The sequence below is a fragment of the Enhydra lutris genome, unplaced genomic scaffold, assembly GCF_002288905.1.
Source record: "Enhydra lutris kenyoni isolate GAN:26980312 unplaced genomic scaffold, ASM228890v2 scaffoldscaffold27, whole genome shotgun sequence".
NCBI classification, from domain to species: domain Eukaryota; kingdom Metazoa; phylum Chordata; class Mammalia; order Carnivora; family Mustelidae; genus Enhydra; species Enhydra lutris.
The window spans coordinates 20,615,929-20,643,479 of NW_019154111.1; the positions used below are offsets into that span (position 1 = coordinate 20,615,929).

General features: G+C 36.6%; 1 protein-coding gene and 1 pseudogene across 1 annotated transcript in view; both read right to left on the bottom strand.

Annotated features, from left to right (window-relative positions):
- Positions 1-27,551, bottom strand: part of LOC111152009 (potassium voltage-gated channel subfamily D member 2) — a 498,811-nt gene that overhangs the window by 393,205 nt on the left and 78,055 nt on the right. The gene's annotated exons all lie outside the window — the stretch shown is intronic.
- On the bottom strand, positions 25,869-27,255 carry LOC111151875 (annotated as a pseudogene).

Genomic DNA, 27,551 nt, shown 5'->3' on the forward strand with positions numbered 1-27,551 from the left:
CTATTTTTTGAACTCTGAATTTCCATAAGTGTTCCATGGTTTTCTTGTCTGTAAAATTTTACTTTCATTTAAACTGAAATGTATGTAAAAAGTGGAATCAGGATTTAGAGGAAAGGACCAAATCATGTTTCTTTTCATGAAGAGAGGCTATAGAAAAAAAGGTTAATGACATGGAAAAATAAGATCAAATGTCACCATGTCCCAAATCATCTAAATCAAATGTTTAATTAAAAATTAAGTTAGACCTGGCAATTCACAGACCTGTACCCCTGGGGCCAATAATACATTATATGTTAATAAAAAAATTTAAGTTAGAGCTACTCAGATCACTTTCAAAGTGAATGTTATACAGCCAAATAACATTGGTATAGAAGTATCATCTTTGCATAGAGTTTATATCTATTTTGTTAAATTTTTGTAGCTTTAAACTTGATAGTTTTCCAAAGCTTGCAGATCAAAGACTGAAGTATGATATGACGTGTTAAGAGGATGGTACATGCAATAATCTGAAGGGTAGGCAGAGATCGCTTTGATAAACCTTACCCATAACAAAAGAGCTTTGGAAATCTTTGGTCAGAAAAGTTACTAGACCAAAAGATAACTTTATGTAACTACTTGAGATCAAGATATGTACCTCTCTGTCCTCTCCCTGCAAAATCTATCAGTCTTCGTACATGATGAAGGTCAGTAAAAATAGACTGTAACAACCTGAATTATAGTGAAGATGCGCTGGTTGTAGTAATCAGCATCCTTGTCAGTAGCCTACCCAGAATTCTGCATGAAGAGTTATCCTAGCCCCAAAGGAAAAGACCATATTTACATAATTTCCATACTTGTTAATTTTCTGGTTAAGAAGATGCATAAATTTGTTCCCACATTAAAGTGCTTTTCATTGTCAAAGGGAACTTTCTGAAGTCTACCTACCTTATTTATAGTTGACCGTTCCTTTTATGAAAAAGATATGGGAACAGCAAGGAAACAAATTTAGCTTACCATTTATACAAAACAGGTAGAACTTTTTGTTTGTTGTTTGATTATAGGTGTAGGTATACTAAACATTGTGAAGCCACATGAGACCTTAAAATGTCATGAGGTCTCATAATATCTGAAATGCCTGGAGCTGTCAAGCACTTTGCAACCTGTACAAGTGGTGGTACAAGCCATGCTATGTTCAAAAGGTCACCAGAGGGGAAATATAAAACAATTTCCCTTCCTCCCACATATTCACTTAATAGCTTAAAGTATACAGAATGTCTGTTGTTACAGAGAGAGGAGGAACACCTTTATTGGCAGAATATTCAAGAAAATGTTTAAACACATGACTAAAACCTTTCCCAGAGTTGCCATTTATAAGTGGACTTCAGAGAGAGCTCAATCTGTTGCCATTCTAGGAAGCACTGGATATCACGTGCTTACTCCAATTTGTAAAATACGACTACTACTAATCCCTCATGAAGAATAATGGGAAGAATTAAATACTAAGGATCAATGAATACTTCCTTTGGCTTGTGAGGGTCATTCTCTATCTTTTGAAATATCTGACCTATATGCTACAGAATAGCTCCTGCTGTTGGGTCAACAAAAGTGTACAGTGTATCTATCACAGGCGCATAGGAGGTAACAAATAAAATCCTTACCTCTAATCATTTAGACAAAATTTATCTGCGTGAAATATTCAAAGATCTATGAAAGATAGCATATAATCAAATACTTTGCTGAAGAGTATAGTCTATAACGTAGGTTAGTAATTCGCTGATAATAAACCTCAAGGAAGACTGACCATTATAGAAACTGAACTTGAAGGTAGCCTTTACAAAGCCATTAGATTAATGAAGAAGAGTTCGGTAGAGCACTTCAGACAAGATAAATTCATGAGCAAATGCAAAAGGGTAGACTTACATACAGAGTCTAAACATTAGGGATACAGCTGATACTGAGCTAATAGAAACAGGGGTCAGGCCAGGAGACAGGATGAGATAAGGTTGGATAGGCAAAATGAAACAAATGGAAGGCATTAAATCACTAAAATGGAAAGTCTGAACTCCACACAAAAAACCATGGCAATTGTTTACTTCACATACCACCAAGAGATCATTTTAGTTTTGAATCAATCTGATTAAGGTTTATGCATTGATATTCAAGCCAACAACTTTAACTCTGCTGGATTTTGCTATGGATAAAGAAGGATGGAGACAAACATTTCTAACTTCAAGGACTACACTAATGCCAACCTTGACAGAATTTTTCAAAGCACCACCACTTGTACTAACAAAACTTGCCAGCCTATGATATACACCAGTTACATACACATTGCTAATTCCTATATAAGTAACTTTGCCTTTATGGTTAGTTTCCATCATAAATAGTCTTTCTCTTTTGTCAATTTTTTTTTCCAGATTATAGTCATCCATGAAGTTCTAGTTTACATTTCTCTCCAGCATATGTGTCAGAATCACTTCCATCTATACTATTCTTAACTCTCAAATTTTGAAACACCTTTAGTAATTTTTTTTTTAACTCACTGGAAATAATTGTCATCTTTGCTACCTACTATACACTGAATTATGTCCTCCCAAGATTCATGTGTTAGCCACCTCCACCCCATTTAAAAATTCTGCCTTTAATTGAAGCTAAATGAGGTGAGAAGGTGGGGCCTTAATCTGTAGGACTGGTGTCCTTATAAGAAGGGACACCACGAGTACACACGCATAGAGAAAAGTCCATGTTATGATATAGGCAGAAGGCAGGTATGTACACACTGAGGAGAGAAGACTCAGGAGAACCCCACCTGCACACACCTTGATCTTGGACTTCATCCTCTAGGACTGTGAGAAATCAATTTCGGTTGTTTAAGTCACCCAGTTCACAGTATTTTGGTGTAGAAGCCCTGAAAAACTAATATACTGCTTGTATTTACTTAATCCTTATCTCCCTTATTCGACTCTGATCCTCTAGAAAGCAGGAAATAAAATTATCTAATTTTTGAAAAAATCTCATAATGCTTGTGATATTTTATTTGTTGCAGTAATATTAGAAGGTTATATACATGCATACATAAAGGAGTGAATTTAAGATTCTTACAGAGGAAAGTACTTTTTAGAAATATTTAAAATGCTACAAGAATAGCAAAGTGAAAATCACTTAAGAGTCCCAGGATAAAACAGGAAGAGAGCATTGTAATGGAAACGATGTGGGTTGGAGAGTCATAAAACCCTGACTTTGAATTTTTACTCCTCAGTTAATAACTGGGTAAGTTGTTCTTTACTTTCATCAAACTGGATAATAACAATAAATACTTAATTTCTACTAATATTAGAATTAAAAGAAACTGCTAATCCCTGATTCTAATTTCTGGTGACACTTGCTTAATCAATGTAGACTATTCTGACAATTTTTACATTGAACAGTTAGAAAAGACATAAATTAGGGAAAGAATAAACCTGTAAGGAGGGCTAAATGTATTATGAGAGATATGAAAGATGGTGTGAAGTAGAGAGGACAGAAAAAGAAAAAGCTCCCTAAGGGCAGAGCAGAACTGAAGAGTACAGCTTGGTCTGGAATCCTAGCTTTTCAAAGACACCTATCCACAGGGTCATGCACTTTTTTCCAGCAAGGCCACCTAGCCTGGAAATAACAAGAGAAGAGAATGATGGGTTTGCACAGAGCTTGAGATTAGTCTGGAGTGTAAAACCAAAATGAAAGAATATATGGGGAGGATGAGAATGCTGTGAAATACAGGCTTAGTCCGTGCTGGATAAGAAATAGTACAAGACAAGAAGAAGCTGGTAGCAAGGGTGGGCATGGATATGGAAATCATGATCATGATTTTTTTCCTATTTCCATTTCAGCTATTTCTTGATTTGACCAATTGGATGGCTTTTCAAAATTCCACACTTGGCTACACCCAAACTGTTAGCCAAACTGGGTTCCTCTACTCCATTCAACTATTTCAGTTAAGTCATGGCAACAGGATTTTGACGTTATGATACAATACTGTAGGACCTGTGATCATTCAAAATTTTCATCTATAATTTAAAATTCCCATTAAGATATATTTAGATTTTATGTTTTTAAGAAAAGACTAATATTTGCTATTATCCTTAAGGTAGCTATATGCTCAGCAGTGTAATTAGAGTTTGTATGATGTTAAAGGAATACATAGGAAAGCACACATTATTTCATGACATTATGAAAAATGTTATAATTATATAATCACCAGGGATGGCATTCTGTCTGCTCAGGGAGCATATAATATCCCAGTAGTTTTCCATGACAGCATTACTGATATGGGGTTGGCAGAAAGGATTAGGAGCCCTCCCTTGGTTCAAGGTTAAAACAGGAATCACAGAAATCATACTCCGATTGAGACTGGTTTGTCCTTTCTCATCACTTTTCCTCATCTAAATGAATTACTGGATATCCTAGGAGCTCTTACCTCTAAAATGTAACACTGTAAATGTTTCTTATTGTAAGCATTTAGAAAAAAAAACAGTAATACAATCAGTGTTCTCTACATATCGAGGTATAAGTTAATCATGCAAATTTGCTCGAGTGATTAGAGAGGTTTTGATTTATAAAGAATTTTCAGGAAGGATTTAGAAATATTAAGTAAAATTCCTCAGAAATGACAGATGATGATAAAAAAATGATGATGTCATTTCCACTGCATGAATTTTCTACTAGAAGAAGCCGAGCTGCTAGTGAGTTCAATAAAAAAGCGAGCAAGGGAGTGAAGGTCACTTCTTGCTTCTTTAGACTGAAGAAAAATGATAAGTTTACCTGGACATTCTCTTGATGACTTCTTCACCCCTTCCGGTATTCAAGTGGATGTAATTTTTGGGTATTCATCAAAACTAAAGAGTATTACAGTTTATATATCTTGTATATAAAATGTTTGTGATGAATTTTCTTTAGAGAATTTGTAATTAAAGTTGCTCGAGCAAAATAAAAAATCTCTTGAAGCATATTTGCCTTTATCAAGGTCTCCTTAGTCACACGATTCTTGAAGTGTGTGCACCCATTTATGCAATTGATGTCTTATGTAAAAGACCACAAGATTATCTAAAATAAACCTCTATGAATGGCAAATGGCTGAGATATATCTTTGCTTTAGAACTGAGGCTGAAGCCACTTCCAAATCAGCTAATACAGTCTAACTTTTTAATTTAAACTTTTAATGGATTTCTATAAAAAGAACAATAATAAATTGACTACTTGTTCACAAAAATAACATCCTTACTATGAATAATAATTATATTTTGTAAAATAAATTAGAAAAGTGACTTTTTTTTTGCATTTTTACAAATCTCCTTAATGACTGGCTTGATAGAAAGAAAGCAGGATTCTCCTATCTGCTACTGTATTCAATCTGTTAAGATATGCTCTTTTGGTTGAAATATATGAAGACAATCCTGTCTTACACAGATAAATATTTGGGAAGGAATGGTATATTTTAATAGTATTTTTAGATAACTGGGGATATTCTTTTTTGATACTATACCAAATCTTGACAAGTGGCACTTTTTAAAAGATTAGTAACAAGGTGGAATGTGAAACCGTATCAATGAATTTTTCATTTTCTCTTACATTAAAATCTATCCCTCTAGCTTACACTTTGAACGGGCCTTTTACCCCTGCATAATTTTGTAACATCCTGCATTGGACATCTATCAAATATTAGTCCCTTGAGTTACATTCATTTTTCAAATGTTGACACATTTCAACATCATATCATCATATTATATACATAAATATATGTATATATAATACAGATATTAAAAATTTTCCAACATTACCACCAGTCATATCAGAAAAGTCTTTAAGTTTTAGGAGGCTGTAAACCTCATAATCATGGTTGTAACAGGCTCACTTCATTAATTTTTGAGAAAATGTCTGCCAAATACCCACAACTGAATAACCATGGTTGGCCTGTCCCTGTCAGTTGTTCTTTCAGGAAAAAAAAAAAAAAAAAAAAAAAATTTTTTATAAAAACGAGTGGCTAATTTGGTTTGCCACTTGAACAAGTGCATAAGGGTTTCTTCTTGAGACAATCGGGGCATTCTGTTTAAAGGAGTGCTTTAGGTATATTTAGCATTTCATCACATGACATATTTAAATATTAAAAACTTCAAAGGTTGAGAATTAATAAAATTAATAGCTTTTCACTGCTTCCACACTGTTAAGTGAAACCAGTTTTTAATTTTCAACAGCAAAATGTGACAATGAGGAATATGACAATCTGGGGCCACTGCCTTTGTTGGTGTTCAGGTACCTTTACTCATTGTTTTTGCAGCATTGGTGTGAATATCAATACAGTGAAAAAGGCAAGTACTTCCCTAAAATAATATTTAAGTAGTGTGACTGTGTGAATTCCCCAAAAGTGTTTCAGAAATCCCCAGTGATCGGTGGTGCGCAATTTGAGTGATCTCATACTAGCTCAAAACCCTTTCTGGAACTCCAGGCCCATATGCTCAAGGGTCTGCTAGATGTCCTACAGGCAGCACTACTTTAAGATGCTTAATTGATTAATGGTCAAATGATCATTGGTTATTCCTTTTCCCCCAGGCTATTCCTCTTTCATTTCCTATCTTAGGTACCATCCTTACACAAGTCACTGAAGCCAGAAATCTAGGAGTCACTCTTGATTTTTCTTTCTCCTTAGACCCTTATATCTAATTAGTCAGTATGTCCAGTCTCTTACATATATTCATTTCTGTCCAGCGCAATTAAGACTGAATTAGTTCAAGCCTTCAGCATCTCAAAAAATTGCCATATAACTAGTTTCCTTCCCGCAATCTTCTTCTCCTCCTACTCATACTTCACTCTCTACTAACACTAGCTTTTGATAAAGCAAATTTAAATACTGCAATATTGAAAGATGAGGCTCTTGTCAACAGTACTGGCCTCAATTCCTTCCTCCGCCTCTTCCCAGTGGAGCAACCTTGGCAAATTACTCAGACTCTGTGTGTTACATTGCTTGCCTTTGTAAGGGGGAAAAAAAAAAAGTAAAAGTATTTATCACATATGGTTGCAAAGACAGAGATAATTAATATAAAACATTACCTAAATTCATAGAAAGTATCATCACATAGCCTGATATCTAGGAAGTTGATAAATGTTGAGAATTATTGTCAGTTCTTTCCTTCAAATTCTTCTCATTTTGTTGTAACCATTATCTGATATGTTTTTCTCATTCCTAGACTATATTCTCCTTGAAGTTAGAAACTTTACCTTATCTTCACTTTATGCCCGGGGCATAGTAAACATTTGAAACACAGCTGATACTTAATAATTATCAGCTAATGAATGCAAAAGAGTTTTCTCTGAATTACCTACAAATGTGGACTTAGTTTAGTACTATTTGAATTATTTAAGTCATACATCTCAATTCTTTAAGATTCTACCTAATTACCAGAAGACAACATATTACTGTAATATGTAACACAAACATAAACTAAATGACATACTAGGACTAACATGCCTACATATTATCCCCAATTGGCAAAATCCTAAAACCATTTTTAGACATGTTTCTTCCAAAGACTTGTAAGAACAAAGGTTTAAACCTTCCTGGGGTTGGCTTGAAGATACATGAATACCATTTTGGGGGGAAGAATGTCTACCGCTTTCTTCCATATTCTCAAAAAGAGGTCTGTGACCCAGACAAGGTTAATAGCCACTGGCGTAGAAGATGGCAGAGAATATAATACCAGGAGTTAGCAGAGTTCATGACCAACTGATAGAGATACATGTTTTAGCATGCAAACATTTTGGAACATGTCAAATCGCACAGCGAAGACAACTGCCTACCAGGTCTACCTTTATTTGAACTTTGAAAATAAATCATATGAAGTCCACAACCCTGAACCCAAGTACCTGATCTCTGAACAAGAGCCAATAAATAAAATTGTTAAATCACAGGGCCAGTTTTACTGTGACTTCTTTGTAGTGTATTTTGTATTTGTTGCCAACAATGCCGGGGGCTTAGAGAGAGCCTGTGCTGATTATAACCTTGAATTTTGTCTGTGTGTATTCTGTTGGATTTTGTAAGTGACCTGATTTAAACACATAAGTAAATTTTTATTTATTTTTTGAAAAGATTTTATTTATTTGACAGAGAGAGACACAGCGAGAGAAGGAATACAAGCAGGGGAAGTGGGAGAAGCAGGCTTCCCGCAAAGCAAGGAGTCTGGTGTGGGGTTTGGATCCCAGGACCCTGGGATCATGACCTGAGCCAAAGGTAGATACTTAACCGACTGAGCCTCCCACGTGCCCCAACATAGATAAATTTTTTAAAAGCATATATACAATATGTAATACATGACATATAATATGTACTATGAATGTACCTTATAAAACAGAATATATAATATGAAATGTGAACTATTATATGCAATATAAAGGGTATGCAATACATAATGGATAATACATAACAATGCTCTCTAAAAATTTATGGATATTCTACCATACTAAAATAATTTTCATAGCTGATATAGATAATTCTGTAAGATTTTAAGAAGTATAATTTGATTAAAGTCATTATCCTATCAATAATTAAATCCATTTATATTTCAGTGACTAAACTGAAATAGCTTTATAGCAACACTTAATAGGGATATACCAGTTTAAGATCAATTTTTCTTTGGACTTGTTTTTGTGTTATTGTAGTTTATATGTAATTTAATGTTTAAACACACAAAGTGGACCTGGGTGTATATTACTTAAATCAGTATTTATCAAAACATAAGTATGATTGGAACCACAGTATAGGACTTGGCAATTAATTTTACTTGCAGTTTATGTTGAAGGTGTTCAGCCATGTGAATAGCAATCTGTCCCTAAGTTCAAATTTTCTAACAACCTGAGGTAGAAATAACATGGATATTATAAGCATAAACATTCTGAAATCAAACACACTGATGAAAAATTCACAGGATTACCTCTAAATTCACTAATGAAATAGTCATCATACTGAAATAATCATTATCAACATTTCCACCTTTATTATCTGTTCTTGTCTGCTTCATAAAAATTAGAAAATTAAATGCAAAATCTTTCCATTAGTGCACTGTTAAAGCTGTAAATTTAAAAACAAATCAGAGAATATGAAAGTTAAGATCCTCTTAGTAACATTAACTTGTCCAACACTGATTATATATAATTCCTGAATTGCTGGTTAGTGTTCTAAGTGTACACTTTATTATAAGGCAAAAGAAATGTAAGGAAATTGATGCTGTTATGAAAACTATAACTTTTTACTTTTTTGAGTTATGAAGGCTGAAATTTGCAATCTTAACATTGTATTAGCATGGGATTCTGCAATTTAATAAAACAAACTGGTTGAGAAAATGAACTATGCTCACTCAGTAAAAATGATATCTGTTTTCTTGAATGGAACACGTATAGCACCTACATTTAAAGGCAACAGATGAAAACTTTAATCATTTAGTAGTTTTTATAAACGCTCATAAAGTTACCTCATAAAATGATAGTGTTATATATGCCTGCCAGATTGGTAAAACTTCATTTATGTAATGTTACATAAAATTATCCGAATTCTTAACCATTAAATAATATAGACAAATTCATATAGTATATATACATATCACATATATAATTAATGCAATTACTGTTGTTACATTTGTAAAGGTACCCAAAAAGTACTATATGGAAGGAATAATAAATAAAATTAAGATTTCATTGTTATTATGATATCTGTAATGGGCCACAGACTGAAAGGAGTAACAGATAGCCAAATAACAACATAAATGATAAATAATAGTAAAATTAAAGCCCCAAGGGGGCCACTCTTTGTATGCAAATGATTGGTGATAGAAGAATCTAGAACACTATCTGGGTTATAATAGCTGCTTAAAGACACTTGTTGGTTTGGGGTGCTTAGGTGATTCATTTGGTGGAGCGTTGAATCTTGGTTTCGTGTGAGGTCATGATCTCCCAGGGTCATGGGATTGAGCCCAGAGTCAGGCTCCAAACTGAGCCTGCTGTCTGCTTGAGATTCTCTCTCTCCCTCTCCCTGTGCCCCTTCCCCTGCTCTCTCTTCTCTCCCAAAATAAAGAAATCAAGACTTAAAACAAAAACATTTGTTGGGTAAATAAACTTGCATAGGATCTTGAATAATATAGAAATGGAAGAGCTTCCCTTAGTAAGGTTCCCTGAGAGACTTAGCAGCTGGGCATATCTGAGTAACCAGCATAGGAGCTACACACTCCAGGGGGTGGGTGGCAGGGAAGAAAATCAAGATCAAGGTGTGTCTGCAATGATCCCCCTAAAGAGATTATTTGAGACTTGTGGTTGTGCATCAGGCCATTTTACTTGTATTTATCTCACTACGTTAAACAACGAGATGGGTGCATTAATTCCAGAAAGACAGTATTAAAGGGTTTACATTCCTGGGAAAACATCGTGCGTGTGTGTGTGTGTGTGTGTGCATGCCGCACGTGCATGCATACTTGGTGGTAGGGGGAAGATTGGGTAGCTTGGACATGTGGTGGTGGTGGTAGTGATGGCCTTGGGCTTCTCACACAACTCCAGATATCCATCTAATTAGTCCCATGAGAGGCAGCAGGAAAACAAGGTAGATCTTCCTTATGTGGATGTACAAGAACAAAAGTAAATTTCTTTGGAAAATTGAGAAAGAGGCTATGTCATAAACGGGAGACATGATGAGATATTAAAGGAGTGGGACGATGACCCATTCTAGGGTGGGTCAACTAAAATTATTCTCCAAAACACAGATACGTGTCAATATGTGTATTCACATAGTCAACAAACACTTATTGAGCATTTGGTGTATTATTAAGGATTATCTACGCAGGCTACTTATGTTCAAATCCTCCTCTACTGCCATGCTGAGGAGGCAGGCATGACCTTTCCTCCAAGCACATTATAATAAACTACAAGAACTCAGGAGCAACAGTAAAACAAATACATATAAATTTAGAAATACATACTCCTACATTTCTAAAAAGCAAAGGGATTAATAATTCCCAAACATACGTTCGATAATGGCAGCATTTCCTAAAGTGCAGCAGGATAAGACCCTTTCTTTTTGGTCTTTCATGTCACTTGTTAGAACGCTGTATCTGGGAAAACGCATGTGTTCACAATGCGGTGCTAAGGTCTGTCTCACCGAGGACAGAGCAGGCTGCCTGCTTTGATCTCTGTTCCTATCAGAGGAACTACTTCTTCGTTCTCTTGCAGGTACAAAAGTACTTAGAGCTCAACTCCTTCTTAGATAAGATCTGGGTTTTTATCGAGGTCTGTATTCTCTTCGACAAGGTGCATGGGCCACCTTTGTTTAGTTCTAAATCGATAACTTTTTCAATCCTTAAATATCATTTGAACAATCACATAATCATGGGAGGCTTTAATTACACGATCACAAATGGCTTCTTAAAGTTCTGTCAGAGAAAGCCCACCAAAGGAAGTCAGTGCTCCCAGCAGCCATGCCTCTATTAATCTTCTTGGGAAGGTGTCTGAGTCTGTTTGGGCCGCTATGACAAGATACCATAGACTGGGTGGCCTCTAACAACAAAATTCATTTCTCACATTCCCGGAGGCTGGGGAGACCAACATCAGGCATAGCATATTTGGTGTTGGGGGAGAGCCTGCTTTCTGGTTCTCACAGGGCACCTGCCAGCTGTAACCTTGCACGGTGGGGGTAAGCTAGCTCTCCCAGGTCTCCTTTTACAAGATCACTAATCCTATGCATCCTTGATGCAAATATAAAATGATGCAGCTGCTACAGAAAACTGTATAATCACTCCTCAAATAATTAAAAATAGAATTACCATATGATCCAACCATTCCACGTCTGGGTGTATATATGCAAAAGACAAGAAAGCAGTGTCTCTAAGAGATATCTGTGCACTCATATTCCTAGAAGGATTATTTACCATAATTAAAAGGTAGAAATGCCCATTGATGAATGAATGGTTAATTATAATGTGGTATATACACACAAAAGAATATTATTTGGCCTTAAAAAGGAAGGACATTCGACACACTGTATGCTATCCAATACAGATCAACCTTGAGAACATTATGCTAAGTGAAATAGCCTAATTGCAAAAAAAGAAAATAACTATATGACTGCATTTATGTGAGAGATCCAGAGTAGTTACATTCACAGAAACAGAAAGTACAATGGTGCCTGCCAGGGGATGGGAAGAGGGGAAGAGGGGGGAAATGTGGTTTGTTTCATGTGTAGAGTTTCAGTTTTGGAAGATGAAATATTTCTGGAGATTGGTTGAACAATAATGTAAACATATTTAACAGTACTGACCTATATACTTAAAATGGTTAAGAGAGTAAATTTTGTTACATATATTTTGCTACAATTAAAAATAATCCAGACTTGGTTAAAAAAAAAAAAAAGGAGATATTTCCATCTTGCTACTTATGATGTGGGAAAGCATACCACTAGGTGAAAAATATACAGTTAATTACTTTCAAATACAGCTGAAGGGATCAGTCAAAAATTCATTCCTCTAATTTTAGCACTTTTTAGCCAAATGTATCAAAATTTTAGGCATCTGAATTATACTGTTTTGGTTCTTCAAAGAAATTCTCTCCCAAGTATCTGCATAAAACTAAGCATTGCAGTTTTTGTTTTTTGAGAGAAGAGAAAGTTCTGCTCATTTTTCTTTTAATCCTTGACCTATTCACACTTTAAGAGCAGTTCAACATTTCTCCCCCTGTGAGGTCTTGTCTCTTTGACTGTGCTGACACTTTTTCCTTTGGGCTACCATTATGTCTTGCAAGTAACTCATTTATTACATTTACTGCCCAATTAGATTTATACTAGCTGTGAGCTCCTTAAGGGTAAGGATGCTTCATATTCATCTGTGTGTCCCAAGAACTCAGCAGAGAGCCAAGCAAGAAATAGAAGTTCAGTATTTATTTATAGGATGTTGCTGAAGCCATCTCTTGTAAAACTGCCTTATGAAATAATTGTGAAATAAGTCCCTCTTAGAGATGAGGACTATGGGAGAATAAAAAACCACCTGCTCCTTTTTACTAAAGAATATATTATTTTACCAAGTGATATAACATAGTTTTGTTTTTCTTTTTTGACTCAAGTGCCAGGAAGCTAAATGCCAAACGTTTGTCCTAAATTCAAGTTTACCCTGAGCATTAGTAATCTAGTGTGAGTAATCTGGTATTATTCCACCACTAGCCCATCTTGTCTTGTCTTTGCGTCTGTGCTATCGTAACATTATCTTGTTATAAACCGCCTCAAGTCTATTTTGGAAGAAAGTGAGATATGATTAAAATATGTAAAATATGCAATATGAGGCTAAATATGAAGGTGCTGTTTTAAAGCTGTTCTCTTTGGTTTCCTTTCTTTGTTCCTTGAATAATGTTTCCTACATTTCAGCATAATCCTAAACAGCTGTGCTCTCATTACTGCAATATCTGTTCCTATACACTTGATGTTGTCTGGTTCAGTTCTGAGTAGGCGGCATAGTCTGTTCTCCATAATTTGTTTTCTAATGTATATCCACTTGTGTGTCATATTAGTTCTTCTATTTTTCCTTAAACTGTGGCTAAATTAAGCTACTTTTCAAAGTAATAAGACAATCTAGTCAAGACCCTTTCTATGTAAGATATGCACAGTACAGTTGGTATAATTAAGATAACAGGAAATATGATTTCCTTCATAACAATCTGAAACCATAGAATTTATTAGGCCTATATCCAGATGTAGATTCAGGATAACTGTGATTCCTTAGACAAGTCATTTGAGTACTTAGATGAATTTCACTGTTGAAATGTATTACATGTTCTTTCCTACTCTCAGTGTTATTCCCTCCCTGAAAAATACACTTGACCAAATTTTCGGCCTCTTGCAAGGCACACTGTACCATCCGTCCCTCCTGTGAAACAGTATCTGCCTGGCCAGTACCCAGATAGCTTGAACTGATCCATTCGTTTCCCACATTTTTATAATATACAGTGTTCATCCTTCTAATGTAACATCTAGTAACACATCAGCTCAGCTCTGGAATGGACCAACTGGTACACCTGTAAGCCCATATGCCCCTTGACATACATTTAGACTGCATTTCCCAGCCTCCTTTTATCTGGGTGCTTCATCTGGCTAGTTCTGGCCAGTGGCAAGTAGGCCAACATAATGCTCACCACTTTAAGGCTGACCTACAGAACTTTTTTTTTTTAATATTTTATTTATTTATTTGACAGAGAGATCACAAGTAGGCAGAGAGGCAGGCAGAGAGAGAGAGAGGAGGAAGCAGGCTCCCTGCTGAGCAGAGAGCCCGATGTGGGGCTCGATCCCAGGACCCTGGGATCATGACCTGAGCCGAAAGCAGAGGCTTTAACCCACTGAGCCACCCAGGCGCTCCTGACCTACAGAACTTTTTAAATGCTTCATGAACTCTCATTCTTTGTATTCTTCTACTGGCCACATGAAGAGGATTCAACAAGGACTACAAGATTCTAGGGAATGGCAGAAGTCCTAGGTGCTCAATGACTGTATGGATAAAGCTTCTCCCTCCACTCCTTGTTTGTCTTGCATCAGTTTTTACTCCTCATTGATCATATAAAGGCCAGAAATTTATCTTCATGCTTTTTAAAGTTCTCTATATAACTGGAGCACCTGGGTGGCTCAGGTGGTTAAGCACCCAACTCTTGGTTTCGGCTTGGGTCATGATCTTATAGGTGGTGGGATCCAGCCCTGAGTCAGGCTATGTGTTCAGTGTGGAATTTGTCTAAAAGATTCTCTCCCTCTGCCCCTCCCCATGGATCATGCTCTCTCTTTCCCTCTTAATAAATAAATCTTTAAAATTCTTTATACAACCAATTACAATCATTTAGTAAGATTCATTCAACATCAGTGTATTTTAACAGAAAATACATATCATTTTCCATCTTGTCACATTATCATTCAGTTATATGCATTTCACTATTCATGAAATATTCTAAATAATCATTTAATATAGTTATATGTTATTCAATGACCATGCTAATTATATATCCACATAATTTAAGAAAGTAAAAAAACTTACTGCTCGCTTTATAATTCACTAAAAAGAAAATGATAATGTCCAGAGTTTCCTTTTGTGATTGTTGTTTCCAGTAAGTGTTATAATAAGTGATATACAGCCAGAAATTGAAAAAAAAAAAAAAAAACCAGTAAGAGTCCACAAGCATATTTTCAAGTCACTGAAATAACACATAGTTGGTGTGTATGAATGAGTTCATGAATCATTTATCCGTGGTGATGGAAATAGACATTATGTACCTCAGAAGTCTTTGTTGTGGAACCTTGTAAAGATGTTCAGTATTTGAATCTCTACTTTAAAGGGAGGGAACTAACATTAATTAGATGTTTTTTCAGTGCCAGGTGCTTTACATAAATCATTGTTCTTACCCCTCACAATAACTCTGTGAGGTAGTAGTTTTTCTCCTCATAGCAGAGATGAAAGTTAAGAAAGAACGTAGCTCGTAAATGGCAGAGCTGTGACTGAAACCCACAACTGCCTTATTCTTTCATACTTTTTCTTTCTAACACAGAACTCTCTCTAGCATTGTTTACCTACATATTTTTTTTTAAGATTTTATTTATTTACTTGACAGAGATCACAAGTAGGCAGAGAGGCAGGCAGAGGGGGGAGGGGGGAGGCAGGCTCCCTGCAGAGCAGGGAGCCCAATGTGGGGCTCGATCCCAGGACCCTGGGGTCATGACCTGAGCCAAAGGCAGAGGCTTTAACCCACTGAGCTACCCAGGCGCCCCATACCTACATATTTTTTTATGACATATTTGTTTGAAGCACTTTATTTCTCTATTCTATATCAACACTTAAGTTAATTGGTTGTTATTATTTAATGAGTTTCTATATTATGTTAGCCATAGAAAGTTTTAAAAATCACATAAGAGATTGCCTATTATAATGTGGTCATATTGAAAGATGGCCACTTTCATTCTTTTTTTTTTTTAAGATTTTATTTATTTATTTGACAGAGAGAGATCACAAGTAGGCAGAGAGGCAGGCAGAGAGAGAGGAGGAAGCAGGCTCCCTGCTGAGCAGAGAGCCTGATGCAGATGCAGGGCTCGATCCCAGGATCCTGAGATCACGACCCGAGCTGAAGGCAGAGGCTTAACCCACTGAGCCACCCAGGTGCCCCGCCACTTTCATTCTTACGATTGTTTCTACACCATTTTCCTTCCCTGCTCCCCATAAATTCTAGCATTTACTTTATTGTCATTAGATTATATTGCTCATTACCTTCATTGCTGCAGTCACTGGATTATCTTGCAATTAACTCCTCCATGTTTTTCAAGTATTTTAGATCCTGCCTCTCTCCCCAACATAACTCTTGATTTAATTCTAGATAATTTCAATATATACATATACGATCCTTCCTGAAATTTGGCCTTTTGATTGCTTGATCTTCTTTCCTCTAAATATCTTGTCCTTCATATTATTTTAACCAATCAATGCCCTGGCCATTTCTAGACCTATTCATTACAAGGAACGCCCATACTTCCATAATCTGTTTCATGTATCCAGTTCTCTGACCATCATCTCCTATCTTTTCAGCTCAATTACTCTAGTATCTCAGCTCTCACAATCCACTGGGACCATCAATCAATTGAACTATAAACATCTCAATGTCGGGCGCCTGGGTGGCTCAGTGGGTTAAGCCGTTGCCTTCGGCCCAGGTCATGATCCCAGGGTCCTGGGATCGAGTCCCGCATCGGGCTCTCTGCTCAGCAGGGAGCCTGCTTCCCTTCCTCTCTCTCTGCCTGCCTCTCTGCCTACTTGTGATCTCTGTCTGTCAAATAAATAAATAAAATCTTAAAAAAAAAAAAAATCTCAATGTCCCTCAACAACCTTTACTAGGCAAATTACAATCCTGCTTAAATCTAACTCTGCCTCTTCAGCACTTGCATATGGCAGCTAATTATGCATGCAGAAATACAGAACAGCTCTGAATGATCTCACCTTAAATTCAGTTTGACAAACTCTTAGAGGTCCCCTAAGCCTACCCACAATCAACTATATTTCACTAGTTCATGTATTTTCTACTATCCTGTAGTACTATTTCATACCTTCTCCTTTCTTCTTCAAAGACTTTTTTTCATTTATTTCAGAGTGAGTGAGAGCGCATGAGAAAGAGAACGAGCGGGGTGGGGAAGGGGATGAGACAGACTCCCCACTGAGCTGAGGGAAGAGACCAACATGGGGCTCAATCCCAGAACCCCCGGACCAGGACAATGACCCCAGCTGAAGGAAGATGCTTAATCAACTGTGCCACCCAGGCACCCCTTTTCTACTTTCTTCTTAAATTTCCAACACATTCATCCTAATACTCCAATTTGATGACTTTGCTTCTTTTTTTTCACTGAGAAAATTAAAGCAACGAGAAAGAATCTCCAGGAACTCTCATAGCCACATATGTCAACCTGCAACATTCTGCTCCCTTGTCAGGTTTCTGGAAATAAATGATATTTACTCCTTTCTAAAACCTTCCCTTGTGTACTAAGTACAATTTCCCATCACCTATCCAAGGACCACATAATGGAATTTATTCCCACTTATCTACATTATTATTTTTTTCTTATGTAGTAGAGATGAATACCACCAGCAAAAAAATGTTATTCTTTTCTCATCTTAAAAAAATCCTCCATTAAGTCCCATTTCACCTAACAACTATAACTCTGATTATCTTTTCCCTTTTGTAGCAAAATATCTTGAGATATTTGACTAAATTCAGTAACACAGAATTCCATTTCTCTTTTTCTTCTGTAATCCTTGCCAATCAGATTTCCCCCTGATTATTACACCAAAACTATTCTTGTCAAGATCACCAATTACAACCAGATTGCTCTATCCAGTGGTCACTTTTCAATTCTTGAAACTCATCAACATCAAGTATATTGCCCTTGTTGTATTTTCTTCACTTGGCTTCCACTATACCACACTCTTGCTTCTCTCCCAGCAACATTATTATTCCACCTCAGTCTCCTCTTTTGGTTTCTCTTCCTCTTCCAGATCTCTTAACACTGGAGTTCCCTGATCTCAGTTCTTTATTCTTTCTTCTTCTCTGCCTACAACCACTACACTGTTACCTCAATCAGCACATAACTTTAATAACAACAATATGCCCATATCACCCAAATTTATATGTCTTTCCCAGATGTGTCTTCTGAATTTCAAACTCATATATACAACTGCCTACCTGACAGATCCACTGAGATGTCAAATAGATATCTCCAAATTAACACATGTAAAGCTGAACTTCTCATCTCCCTTGTCCCTGCTAACCTATTTTACTGAGTCTTTTCCAATTCTCACTTAAAGGGATGGCCCATCCTTTCAGCTGCTGAAACAAAACTCTTGGCTTCATTCCAGATTTTTCTATTCTCACAGTCATACGAAATTTGTTGGAACTTCTGTTGTAATATCTTAAAATATAGTCAGAACCCAATCCTCAAAATTTCCATCGCTACTACCTTGATACCAAACTATCATTATTACTCCAATGATTACTATAATCATTTATTAACTGGTTCCTGTTTCCATCTATCTGCAAACTCTCTCAACACAATAGTCAGAGTAAAATCCAAATTAGATCACATCTTTCCTCTGCTCCAAACCATCTACTAGTTCCTCTTTGCAGAGTCAAACTCAAGTCACAACAAGACCCTACAGTAATTACAAGGTCAGCCTCCCCTTCCTTTCTGATCTAACCATTTCCTCACTCATTCACCTCCAACTGCCTGACTTTACTATCCAGTGAACTTACTAGGCATATTTATGCTTTATAGGCTTGTGCTAGTATAACTCTTTCATGAAATGTTGTCCTCTAGATAACAGCGTGCTCGTTTACTTGAACTATTTCAAGTCTTTGCTCAGATGCCACCTTCTCAATGAGGTCAAATCTGACCACTTAAACAAAAAATGCAGCCTAATTCCCTTTTCTTTTCCTCTGTTCTATGTTTTCATTAGCACTTATCACTTTCTGGTATCTAAATAATTTGTGTGTTCCTCTAATGTAACCCTAGTGTCCAGAACAGTGCCGGTCACATGACAGATGCATAATAAACATCCAAAATAATAAATGTATAAAATAATATAGTATAAGCTTGGTCAAACCCACACATGCATGCATGTTTACACACACACAGCTCGAAAGAGAACTGGAAATTTGTCCTTGATAACTGAAATACGATGGTCCACATCTAAAGGATAATGCATAATTCTGTATATGAAGCAATAGACTCTTAAAATTGTAAAGAACCTTAAAGGTTATATAATCCAATCATGCATATAATTTTTATTTCTTCTGCATGTTTCCCCATATTAATTCTCTGGTCTATTCTTGAATGCTGCAGTAACAGGGGACCTTTTACATGGTTTGTGGTGAGAAAATTAAAAGTCAAGGTTATGTAGTGTTGCCTAGGATTACATAGCAATTAAGGAAAATAGCAATGTTAGAATCAGAAACCAGTTATCTTGCCTACTAGACTAGCGTCCTTCACCGTATTCTATTCTGTATAGAAAACCTTTAGTGCATTTAAATATGTCTACTGGATAAACCAAATAACTGATATAATAAATGATAATCTAAAAAATACTTATTCAACTAAGTCAGGTTTAAAGCTTTATTAAGAGTCTGTATAAAGATGGACCTCAAAAGAACATGAAAAACACTCACTCATTTTGAAATTGATATTATTTTGTTAGTTTATTCATGATAAAACAGTGATGTGAAAAAATAGTACCAGTAAGAGATACCTGACCTAGAGAAAAATAATCCATGAAAAATCTGAGGTAGAGAATTCCATAGGTAACTTCAAAACACTATTATACTATGCTCTGATAAACCCACCTCACATTAGAAAGGTGAAAATGAGAATAAAAGAATGGACATAATTTAGATTAAACAAATCCTTTGAAAAGTTTCCCTCCCAAAATAATTCAGGCAAAGACTAACTACATCACCTAGAGAATCACTGTACCTTCTACTAGTAGATGAGCTAAAAGAGGTACTGAAAAGAAAGAAAACCTAAACACCATGTCTGAATTGTGGAAGTGTTTCATATTTTAATTATGTTTTGGGTTTCTGCTCAGTGGAGCACACTATGATACAAATAAATTTAAAAGAAGTTACAAAATTATATGCGACGATGAAATATTCATAATTAGGATGCCTAAATACAACACAGAAATCATGACTAACAACTGTAAGTACTCAATAATATCATTAAACTCTTCAAATTCCTGGAGATCTTCATATCAGAATTCTCTTGTGTAAAGATGTTATATTTAATGGATTAAAGAACAATTTTTATTACTGTGAGTCTCTGAAATGTAAAACAGCCTGACATTTCTGATTTACTATGTCAGCTTATCATGTTCAAATAGACTTTATTCTGTGCAGTTCAATAAAAACTTTCAAAAACTTCAAAGGAACAGTGTCTTAGAATCATTTTTCAGAAGGAGGAAGTTCTTGATACTATGTCAGAAAATAGGAAAACTTTGTTTTCAAAACAACAAACACACCTCATTAAAACTTCTGTAAATTGATTCTCATTGAGTACTTTTCCTCCAAAGACTTCCTATACTTGTGTTCTTGTTTTGCCATTATATATGTATTTCATATACATATGCTTGCTTAAATATACTTTTGTACACTTGTGCATATAGTTTCTTAGAAAATACAAGTTACAGAATTATAATTTTAGAATGGGGAGGGGGTTTACCAGTAATCTATTCCAACCTGATGAGGTTTACCGGTAGAGGACTGAAAGGGAAAGACATTTAAGAAACAACTTCTCAACAGAACTCAGGTCTACTGACTCTTGTTGAAGTGTTCTTTCTAGTGCTCTATACTACTGCTTCTCCATATACACTAAGTTGATGGAGCCTCACTAAATAGAATCTTTGCTAGACACTGATATTTTATGTCATATACACATTAGGTCTGATAATCTCTGCTTGAACAGATTTAGAAAATGACATCAACTTCAATTGCAAAAATTGCAACCTGCATGAAAACTCATTCATAATATCCTTCATGTTTTAAGTCACCTGTATGTAAAAGTTAAATAAATGAAAGAACTGCTGTTGTTTTTACAGGTAAAGGAAAATAATACTATATGGTTATTCTTGTTTCAAAACTCAAATATAATATTTTAAAGACGTATATCATATTCTGCAGTGTGATAAGTATAAGTATGTGTAAAGTATTAAAAATATCTATTATTTTTTCTGTTTTCCATATATAAGTTCCACGAAAGAAAAGAAAAAAAAGGGCAGGTCAAACCAAATTATAACTAAATACTCACACTGCATAGTCTATCTTCTCATTTCAAGCAGGGACACAGTGTTTGGGGTTATAAACAAATCATTACTGGAGAGAAAATAACTTCTTGAGCCAGTGTTTATTTTAATGATAGTAATTCATTAAAATTACCTAGTGACCCCTTGAAAAAATACAGACAGTTAAAAAAAAAAATACCTCAACAGCTAACATCATTTCTTAAGGATGAAAAACTTTTCCTCTAGAATCAGGAACAGGACAAGGATGTCCATCTCACCACTTTTATCCAGCATAGTGCTATAAGTCTTAGCCACAGCAATCAGACAAATAAAATAAAATAAAAGGCAACCAATTTGGTAAGGAAGAAGTAAAACTTTCACTATTTGCAGATGGCATAATACTATATATAGAAAACTGTGAAGATCCTACCAAAAACTACTAGAACTGATAAGTGAATTCAGTAAAGTCACAGGTTATAAAATTAATATGCAGAAATCTGCTACATTTCTACATGCTAATAATGAAGTAGCAGAAAGAGAAATAAAGAAAACAATCCCACTTAGAATTCCACCAAAAATAGCAGAATACCTAGAAATAAATTCAACCAAGGAGATGAAAGACCTGTACTACAAAAACAATAAAACACTGATAAAAGAAATTGAAGATGACACAAACAAATGGGAAGAAACTCCATGCTGAAAGAATCAGTATTATTAAAAATATCCATACTACTCAAAGCAATCTACAGATTTAATGCAATTCCTATAAAAATATCAATAGCATGTTTCACAGAACTAAAACAAATAATCTTAAAATTTGTATGGAAACACAAAAGACCCCAAATAGCTGAAGTAATCTTGAGAAAGAACAAAGCTGGAGGTATCCCAGCTATTTTGAAATCCCAGATTTCAAGATATATTGCAAACTGTAGTAATCAAAACAGTGTGGTACTGGCAGAAAAACAGACACATAGATCAACAGAACAGAATAGAGAGCCCAGAAATAAACCCATAATTTTATGGTCAGTTAAGCTTTGACAAAGGAGGCAAGAATGTACAATGGGGAAAAGACAGTCCCTTCAAGGGATGGTCCTGGGAAAGTTGGACAGCTACATGCAAAAGAATGAAACTGGACCATTTTCTTAAACCATACACAAAATAAACTAAAAATGATTAAGGACCTAAATGTGAGAGCTAAAACCATAAAACAATTAGAAGAAAACATAGGCAGTAATTTCTTTGACATTGGCCATAGAAACATTTTTCTCGATATGTCTCCTCAGGCAAAAGAAACAAAAGCAAAATCAAACTACTGTACTACACCAAAACAAAAAGCTCTTGTACAGCAAAGAGAACCATCAACAAAACAAAAGGGAACTTAATGAATGGAGAAGATATCTGCACATGATATATGCAATTAGGGGTTAATATCCAAAATATATAAAGAATTTATACAACTCAACATGAAAAAAAATTAATAAATAATTTGATTTAAAAAATGGGCAGAGGATCTGAATAGACATTTTTTCCAATGAGGACATAGAGATGGCTAAGAGGCACATGAAAAGATGCTCAACATCATTCAAAACGAGAGTGAGATATCACTTTACACTTGTCAGAATGGTTAAAATAAAAAACACAAGAAATTATAAGTGTTGGTGAGGATGTGGAAAAAAAGGAACCCTTGTGCACTACTGGTAGGAATGCAAGTTGGTACAGCCACTGTGGAAATTAATATGGAGACTCCTCTAAATATTAAAAAATAGAAATACCATATGATCCAGTAATCCCACTACTGGGTATTTACCCAAAGAAAGTGAAAACACTAATTTGAAAAGATATATGCATCCCTATGTTTATTGTAGCATTATTTACAATAGCCAAGATATGGAAGCAACCTAGTGTCCATCCATAGATAAATGCATAAAGAGTGATGTATAGGGGCACCTAGGTGGCTCAGTGGGTTAAAGCCTCTGCCTTCAGCTCAGGTCATGATCCCAGGGTCCTGGGATCGAGCCCCGCATCGGGCTCTCTGCTCAGTGGGGAGTCTGCTTCCTCCTCTCTCTCTCTGCCTGCCTCTCTGCCTACTTGTGATCTGTCAAATAAATAAATAAAAATCTTAAAAAAAAAGAGTGATGTACAGATACAATGGGATATTACTCAAACATAAAAAAGAAAAAAAGAATGAAATCTTTCCATTTGCAACAACATGGATGGACCTAGAAAGTATAATGCTAAGTGGAATAAGTCAGTCAGAGGAAGATAAATACCATATAATTTCACTCATATGTGGAATTTAAGAAAGAAAACAAAGAGACAAACAAAAAACCAGACTCTTAAACATAGAAAACAAACAGGTGGTTGCCAGAAGAAAAGGAGGTGGGGGGATTGGTGAAATAGACAAAGGGGCTTAAGAGTACACTTATCTTGATTGAACTTTGAAAAATATAAAGAATTTTTGAATCATTATATTGGACACCTGAGACTAATATAACACTGTATGTTATTTATACACACATATATTCATTCATACATACATATAGATATATACACCCTTGTCAATCCCACTCCTGCCACCAGTTGGAGATTTTAACAAGTATCCTAGTTGATACTTATGGACTGAATGTATCTCTACACTTTTTCCCCTCATCCTGCCAGCCATCTACCATTAGTTCTACCATTAGTACAACTTACTGTTTCAGAAAAGTACTCAATTTAAGGAGACCTGGAATAACTATCTCTCTATGAAGAAGGATATTTGATTTTTGTTAGCTTAATCAAAAATTAGAATCCAAATGGTTTGTGTAATTACCCATTTCTAATGTTAATATTATTGCCACTAATTATATCTCTATGGTGATAAGCTATAGGAAAAAAAATAAATTTCTACCACATCTGGAACCAGCCTTCAAAGACAGAATGTGTCAAGGGACTTGGAAAGAGCTCAAATTAAGCCATATATGACTGCGAGGAACAAACAAACAAAAGGAGGTGGCACTTTCATCACAGAAGACGATATGGACAATTTGGGAGAATCTCAAGTCTAGGAGATGATAGTGGGAAAGCAGGGTGATTATTCACAGAATCACAGGCTCTCAGATCAGGAAACGTCTATAGCTATTACTCAATATAGTTTCCCATCCTCTCCTTACATAAATTACATAATATTCTTAACAAGGGGTGTGATGGCTTCTGATTGAATACTTCTCATGACAAATAAATGAGAAGGGGAACAAAAAAATAAAACAAACTGTAACTATATACCACCTTAAATAATAGGGTTAAGCAAAAAATAACTAGGATATAAAAAAATAAGTAGGATATATAGTTTTGAGATTTTATATTATGATATGTTTACTTCTTTACAATATTAGTTGTGATATTACTTCTTTGTGCTTCCCTAAATTTGATTATTTGAGCCAAATAAAACAAAACTCATGATTAATATGAATGTAGTAATTAAACTGTGCTTCTAATGCAGTAACTTGAGGGAAGTTTTACTATGAAATGGCAATTCCCATACTATTGCTGCCAGTGAAGGGAAGAAAGAAGTAAATTAAAAGGAAAAAAAAAAGCCACAGAAAACCAAGTCTTGCTATCAGGGTCATTTATATGCCTCCCATGTGGATTACTCACCCCCCCTTTTTTTTAAGGCTTAAAATGTATTTTAATAAGTTTACGGCATTACTGCTCCATTTCTCAGAAAAACTCCAAAGACATCAGGGACAAATCAAACATGGTACACCAGTTTAAAAAAAAAAAAAAAATGCACAACATAACTACCTAGGATAGGCAAGGGTAAGAGCAAATGTCCAACCTTCAGCACATAGTAACCTTGTTCCCAAGATTGTACTAGGCCTATCAAGAAATCTGTGAACAGCAACATCACAGACACAAAAGGGCCATTCCTGGGTTGACCTTACCCAAGAAAAAAGTTGGAGGCAACTTAACACAAGATTTTTTTAAAGATACACTCCAAATGAAAATCTCTAAGAGAAAATGTCTTCCTTAGGACATAAAGGGGTAATACATGGGATATAATAGAACCATATGTATCTTGTCTGTGACCTCTGTGGACATTTGCCTGAATTCCCACCTGTGAGTGAATGGAACAATGGGACTAAGGTCACTGGGGGAGGTTTGGTTTTGTGGTGTATGTGGCAGTGCCCCTGGGTTTGGAGGGTATAAGAATGAGAAAGCAAATACAACAGGATGAGTAATGAATGGAATGATCAAGATTAATGGGAGCTCTAACTGGATCCATTTTGCCATAGTTCCTCCCCACCCACACCCCCAGGCCCTCAATAATCAAGGGAGACTTCAGGAATGCACCATACAGAATCAACTTATTAAATGATATACCACACAGAACTATTTGTTAAATATCGCCCCTCCCTAACCCTCAGCCTCCAGCAAACTCCGTCAGAGTAGTCCAGGCAAGGAAGACCCAACTATTGGGAGAAACTCCTAATACTTTCCCAAGGCAGAATTCAGGCTAGGCTAGGGTCCTTCTCTTAAGGGTTTATGGGAAACTAGACATTGAGATTTTTGTTAGTATCAGAGATGTTCTTTTGGAGCAAATTCAGCTCCAGGAGCTGGATGGTTGAACGCAGGGTGGGGGTGAGGTGGGGTTCCACTAATTGCCCCAATTTCTTCCATTGTAGCAGCTTGGCCAAAGCCAGTTGGTGGGGTCAATCACAAGGTTCCATCTGGCATAATGGTGACAGGTCCTTGAGGAGCTGTGCCAGCTGGCACTGGAGCAGGGGCACGGTGACTCTGTTGTTGATGCCCACAGCACCTTCCATTGCCACCTGGCCCATCTGTATCTCCTGTTCTCTTGCATCAGGGCACGTTCCCTTGAATCCTTCCCGCTGTAGCTGCCTCATTTCTTGCTGTTGCTGCCACATCTCCTCCTCACAGCGCCTGCACTCCTCCTCCCGTCTGAGCTCCAGTTGCTTCCGTTTTTGCCTTCCTTGGTTGTGCAGCCCTTCCATCCTCCAAAGTTCTTGATGCTACATCAAATCCTGTCTCATTAGCATGAGCTGGTGTCACAATCTCCATCTCCAGCTTCTCACAAGTTCCTTGATGCTGCGGTCCACTTGGTCCTGCTGCTGCTTCTCCGTCTCAGTGAGTGCCTTCCAGCACGTGGCACACTCATACTCTGAGGAGCCAGGCTGTGCAGATTTGGGTGGCTGCTCTCACTCCGTGTGAAATGGCTGGTTCTTTATCACCAGCTTCTCGGGAAGTCCGTCTTCATCTTCCAGCTGGTCCATGGGCTCCACAGTCACAGGCTGAGTAAATACGGTCAGCAGGAAGGAGCCTTCGCTGCACCTGTCCAGAGCTTTCCGAGCCGATGGCTTCCCTGAGAATTCAAGTTCCTTCCCCTGGGGGCCTTTCTCGATCATCCACAGTGACAACAGCCCTTTCCACCTGGCTAAACATGGAAAAGGCTTCCTCCAGCAGTTCGTTGGAAACACACCAAGGAAGGTTTCAGACCGTACTGGGTGCGCTGCGGCAGACAGAGCACACACTCAGCCACTTTCCACAGAGAGCACACACTCAGCTGCTTTCCACGGAGCGTCACATTGTCCAGCTCTGCTTTCGCGATCTCCCCTAGCGTTCCTGTTTGCCAGTGGATAGAGCCAAAGCTCTTCTTATGAATGAAGACTCCACCTGCCATCCCATATTTCTCAAAGAGTTTCCTCATCTCATCCTCAGTGAGGTCAGGAGGAAGACTGCCCACAAAGAGCTGGTTGTGTTGGGTGAAGGTCTTCTCTCCTGGTTTCCTAAAATTCTTCAGGTTAATAGTCAAGCGTTCATTTTGGTGGCTGGCTTGTTGTTCATTTGCAGGTACTGGTGGTGGTGGTGGCTGCTGCTGTCGCTGCTGGTGGTGATGCTGATGATGCTTCCTTGGAGTATGGTTTTGCTTCTCTGAGTTAAAGGTTTTGTTGCATTTTGCACCTTTTTATCGACTGTTCTCTCTGCAGAGTAACAGCAACACTGTTGTCCTCTTGGATTATTTCTTAAAACCAATTCTACTCCCTCAGCCTTGACCTTCTCAGTGGAGGAGGAGTGTCACCTGACAGAAACTTGGCACAGTCCACCTCTGGTGATTGTCACATCCACCTTGGAAAATAGATTCCTAAACCAAAACGTTATTCTATTCTGGAGGAAAGAGTTAGGATAGAGGGAGAATCTAGTTTTTCTTTATTTACTGCAGCACCGATTAACATCTTATGC